Source organism: Aethalodelphis obliquidens, unplaced genomic scaffold (genome assembly GCF_003676395.1).
Source record: "Aethalodelphis obliquidens isolate GAN/ISIS:26980383/991018 unplaced genomic scaffold, ASM367639v1 scaffold63, whole genome shotgun sequence".
Taxonomy (NCBI): domain Eukaryota; kingdom Metazoa; phylum Chordata; class Mammalia; order Artiodactyla; family Delphinidae; genus Aethalodelphis; species Aethalodelphis obliquidens.
Window position 1 is genome coordinate 9,949,329 of NW_020838007.1, and position 6,000 is coordinate 9,955,328.

The window sequence follows — 6,000 nt, forward strand, 5'->3', positions numbered from 1 at the left end:
GTTGAGGTGACCAGATTAGCCACAGACAGGTTAGCTCTTGTTTGGATATATAAGCCAATGAAAATTATTGTCCAAGGCAGGGGATAACAATGAATAAAGTCTTTTATGTTACTATATTAATTCTTGTAGTAATTCTCTCTATTTAGATCCTTTTTAAACATCTTTATTGGAGTATAATTGCTTTACAATGGTGTGTTAGTTTCTGCTGTATTACAAAGTGAATCAGCTATACGTAAACATATATCCCCACATCTCCTCCCTCTTGCGTCTCCCTCCCACCCTCCCTATCCCACCCCTCTAGGTGGTCACAAAGCACCGAGCTGATCTCCCTGTGCTATGCGGCTGCTTCCCACTAGCTATCTATTTTACATTTGGTAGTGTATATATGTTCATGCCACTCTCTCACTTTGTCCCAGCTTACCCTTCCCCCTCCCTGTGTCCCCAAGTCCATTCTCTTCATCTGCGTCTTTATTCCTGTCCTGCCCCTAGGTTCTTCAGAACCATTTTTTTTGGATTCAGTAACTTGAGGGATTGACTCTTGTTTCTCTCTCATGGGCCGAATGATTGTTCTCTGAGTGACCTGCTGCTTCTTTAAGAGCATCTACTGTGTTTTCTCTCTACCAACTGCCTTTCGCTGCTAATTTTAGTTTCTGGTCCCTCATAATTTCAGCTTGCCATGGCTTCTCTGACCCCAGATATACCCCTGGCATCTTTTGGTTCAGGCTTTTTTGACTTTTGGTCCTTCTAGTAAGTGTATTGACACTCAGTATTTCCAAAATCAAATTTGTAAGCTAGGAATGTGATTGGCTTGACTCACCTTTTTGGCCCAGGCTATGTATCATAGGTTGCTGCCAGGATATACATCAGTAACCTTTGGGTTTGAAATGACCCGTCACCTGTGGTCATAGAGTAGGAATCACACGGTGCAGAATATCAGCAGATGCTGTGAGCAGAGCAGGCATTAAGTGCTTTCCTGTCCAGGAAAGAGAATGGAGCACTAAAGCCAGATGGAACTGGGTTCAAATCCCAACTCTACTATTTGCTGGCTATGTGACCTTGGGTAACTTGTCTAATGTTATTCTCTGAAACTTAGTTTTCTCATTTATAACTTGGGGATGATAACTGCTTTGTAGGGTTTTTGTAAGAAATAAATAAAATACTATGTGTAAAGCATGATATAGTATCTAGTACACAGGAGGTTTAATGGTAGCTATTTTATCTTATTTAAAATTTTTATTTATTATTATATTAACAGATTAATAATGATCTCAAGAAAAATAATCAATCTCCATGTCAAAGGTCAAAAGAAGCTCATACAAGAGGAAAACCAAATAGCTTATGTTGAAGGAAATGTCTGGCCTCACCATGAATTTTAAAAATGCATTTAAAAATAGCTATGAGATATATTTCACATCTGTTAAACTTGCTGAAATAAAATTGTACGTTCCAATGTTGATGGAGCAATGAAGAAAGGGTGCATTCATATTTGGTAGGTGGCATTATAGATTAGCCTAATGTTCCAAATAGCACTCTCACGAAACATTTCCTTCAATTTGTAGTTCCTTTCTGGGGAAATACTTCCCAAGGAGGTAATTGAAAGGAAAACTTTATTTGTATAAAATATTTATAGCTCCCTTTTTAATTCAGAGGATTTCATCATTTTAGAACCAAAATAGACCTAGGAGATTATTTTTCCTCTAGGGCTGCATGTTAGAATCATTTAGGAGCTTTTAGAAACACTCATTCTCCCATGCCCAGAGATTCAGAGTTAATTGTCCTGGAATATGGCCTGAGCCTGAGGATGGTTTAAAAACTCCTCAGGTGATTCTGATGTGTAGCCAGGATGGAGAACCACTCTTCCAATCCCACTCCATTAGGAGAACTATGACAGAACAGAACCAGAGGGGTTAAAAGGCTGCCTCTGAAGGGAACACACACATAGATGTGGTAAAAGAGCTGAGGTGAAAATGAAGATGCTCCTAATTCTTGGTTCTAACTTCTAGTCTTAGTGAATAACTGGAAATATCCATGTGGCCAACACCTAGAGACTAGGTAACAAATTATGGTGAAATAGTACAATGCATTCATCAATTGTTAGACAAAGTAGAACATAGTGTGTACACACTGATGAGAACCAAGTGTGATAATGTTGTGTCCATTGCTGCCCTCATTGAGAGAGTCCCAACCAGGACTGTTGAGTTCCCCCGTGGGAGGGGCACAGGTCTCCCATCATGCTCTTCTTCCCCCACCAGGTGGCCAAGTATTGCATCTCTGTTGAGGGGAATGGGGTTATCAGTGTCCAGGACTGCTGAATGGTGGACTGTCTATGCTGAAGAGTGACGAATCAGAAGAATCCATTTTTTAAAATTATGGTGAAATATGCCTAGCATAAAATTTATCACCTTAACCATTTTCAAGTGCACAGTTCAGTGGCATTAAGTACATTCACATTGTTATGCAGCCATCACCACCATCATCTCCAGAAGTTTTTCACCATGCTCAACTGAAACTTTCTAGCCATTAAACAATAACTCCCCATTTCCTCCACTCCACCATCCAAGTCTCTGACAACTACTGTTCTACCTTGAATTTGACCCCAGTACCTTATATAGGTGGAATCATACAACAGCATTTGTCCATTGTGACTGGCTTCCTTCACTTAGTGTCTCCGAAGTTGAGTTCATTTTTGAAGAAAATTATTCCCTGTCTTTCTCTCTGCTCCCTTGCTCTTTTCATCAAAGGTCCACTTCCTTCCAGGTTGAGGATCACCCCAGCCCTTCTTTTGATCTTTGCTTTCCTGTTCTAGTAACTACCCTGCCTTTTCCCTCTCCTTTTTTCTAGGCTGTCTTATCTAGTGAGCAGGATAGGAAAAGCTAGCTCTGTAAGCTTGTATCTGAAACTACTAGTCTGAAACTGTGATTTGTTGTGTTTTTGCATCTTTGTTTCTGCTTCAGTGTAGACTAGGAGAGGAAAGGGGCCTCTTATGGTGTGAAAGAGAGAATAAGGGAACACAGAACATAATTAATTAATACGTGGAGACATGTGCCTGCATCAGATATGAAAATGGTGTCTGCAATATTAAAAGAGGTGAGGAAGCTATAGAATCTTGTAAGAATTGGTTTGTTTTAATTATAAGGGAATATTATGTACTGGGTAACATGTGAACTCTGGATATGGGTTATCTGAATCTGAATCCTTGCTTTAACACATTTTAGCTGTTTGTCCTGGAACAAGTTACGGAACTTCTCTATACTCAGTTTTTCTCATTAATGAAAAAGGTATTATAATAATAGTATCTACTTTATAAATTGTTGTCAGGAATAAAGAAGTTAACACATATAAGGCATTTTTAATACCACCTGGCAAATAGTAAGTACTATATAAGTCTTAGATAGCAATACTTTTTGGTCAGTGTTTTGATACTTCTGTTATCTATCACACCAACTTTGGTTAACTATATAAGGAAAAATAGATTTAAAAATTCAAGGTGACATTATTCATACTAGCCCCAAACTGGAAACAATGCAAAGTTGATTCGTTGATGAACAGATAAGCAAAACATGGTGTGTCTTTTAATGAAGTACTTCTCAGCAGTAAAAAGAAGCAATCGCTGAATCATGCAACAACATGGATGAATCTCAAAAACATCTTGCGAGGTTAAAAAAAACACACAAAAGTCTACATATTATATGATTCCATTTGTATGAAATTTCTAGAAAAGGCTAAACTGTAGGGACAGAAATCAGGTCAGTGGTTGCCTGGGTTGTGGAAGTGACCAAGGGCTGACTGCAAACTGGCATGAGGGAAGTTTTCCAGTGATGGAAGTGTTTTAAAACTGGATTTTGGTGGTGGTTGCACAACTGTATAAATTTACTAAAATTCACTGATCTTTACTCTCAAAATGGATGAATTTTATGGTATGTACAATAAATTTTTCTTCTATAAAACTGTTAAAAAGAAATTAAAAATAAATTGAAACTGGAGATTCACGTCTATTACTCTTTACTCTGGTTCTCACTTTAAAAAAAAAAAGAAAAAAGTTATTGTTTTTGTAAAAATAACCTGTGTTGATTGTTGGGAGACAATTCTCCATGGGTCTGTCATGTTTCTGCACATCTTGCAAGCAAGCCTCTGGCTTCCCTTTGTTCCAGGCTATCTTTTCAGGGATGTTTGAAGATAGAGAAAGTATCTCCCTCCAGGGCAAAGGCAGGCACACCCCCTCTCCAGTATAATAAAGAGAACGGCTGCCTCTGGAGCAAAGAGCAGGCATGCTTACTGCTCCTTATAAAATATTCAGGTTCCCTAAGCTCAAAGTTCCACTCTCATAATGCAATCCAGTGTGTGTGCTGGTGTCACCTGGGCCTCTTCCTGTTGCCCTGGGGGAACGGGGCGGGTGGGGTTGTCACACTGGTGAAGAATATGCTGATGCTTTGGCTTCTGCTATTGCTGTGAGTAGCAGAGTCCTTTGACTCTGACCCAGGAGTCCCATGTCTTGTCAGCATCAAGGAAACTGTAGGTTAACTTGTTAGCTTGTAAGCAGGGTAAAAAAGCTTAGTCTTCATAGTTTTTTTGTGTGTATGATAAAATCTACATAACAAAATTTACCATGTTAACCATTTTTAAGTGCACAGTTCAGTGGCATGCAACACATTTACATTGCTGTGCAACCCTCAGCACTATGCATCTCCACAACTTTTACATCATCCCTTATGGAAACTCTACCCATTAAAGACCTAACTCCTTATTCCCATTTCCCCAAGCCCGTGGTAACCACTACTCTACTTTGTCTCTATAAATGTAACTACCCTAGGTACCTCGTGTAAGTGGAATCATACAATATTTGTCCTTTTGTGTCTGACTTATTTCGTTTAGCATGATGTCTTCAACACTCATCCATGTTGTAAGCATGAATCAGGATCTCATTCCTTTTTAAGGCTGAATAATATCCATTATATGCCTTCACAGTTCTTGACACTAAATATTTAAAAAATACAAACAGAGGAAGAGGGTTAGGATAAGTAAGGTGAAGATTCTTGTGATGGGGGAGGGAATTAAGAAGAGAAGAGGGGGCTTCCCTGGTGGCGCAGTGGTTGAGAGTCCGCCTGCCGATGCAGGGGACTCAGGTTCGTGCCCCGGTCCGGGAAGATCCCACATGCCGCAGAGCGGCTGGGCCCGTGAGCCATGGCCGCTGAGCATGCGCGTCCGGAGCCTGTGCTCAGCAACGCGAGAGGCCACAACAGTGAGAGGCCCGCGTACCGCAAAAAAAAAAAAAAAGAAGAGGAGAGGGAGATAGAGCAACTGGTAAAGAACAGAAATTAATTCCATTTCTGCAGCCACAAGTGCACCATGCTACAGAAAGCCAAGGCCACTGTGGAATTATGCATCTCCTTCCTGGTGGCCTGGAGTCTAGTCTGGGGGACAGGGTGGTAGGTAGGGATCTGAGCAGGGGGTGGGGACTTATCCCACCAGCTCCGCGGCCAGTGCTGCACATCACAGGATTGTCCTTTTTCAGAATCGGCTGTCAGCCCCAGCAATTCTCTCCTATCCCTAGCCTGGATGGGAGCACACGTGGGCCCCTCACAACCTGTAGGTCCTGATGCAAGGCATTGACTGCATTGGCTTAATTTGGCCATTGCCCGGGTACAGGCAAAATTAGAACTAGATCTAATTTTAGATCTAGATCTAGTTCATCTAGTTTAAATCGAGTTCATTTAATAACTAGGTGAGATTTGGCTTCTGATAAGAGTCCTAGTCCCGGGCTTCCCTGGTGGTGCAGTGGATAAGAATCTGCCTTCCAATGCAGGGGACACAGGTTTGATACCTGGTCTGGGAAGATCCCACATGCCGTGGAGCAACTAAGCCCGTGTGCCACAACTACTGAGCCTGTGCTCTAGAGCCCGTGAGCCACAACTACTGAGCCTGCATGCCACAACTACTGAAGCCCACACCACCATGAAGACCCAACACAGCCAAAAATAAAAACAGACAAATAAATTAATT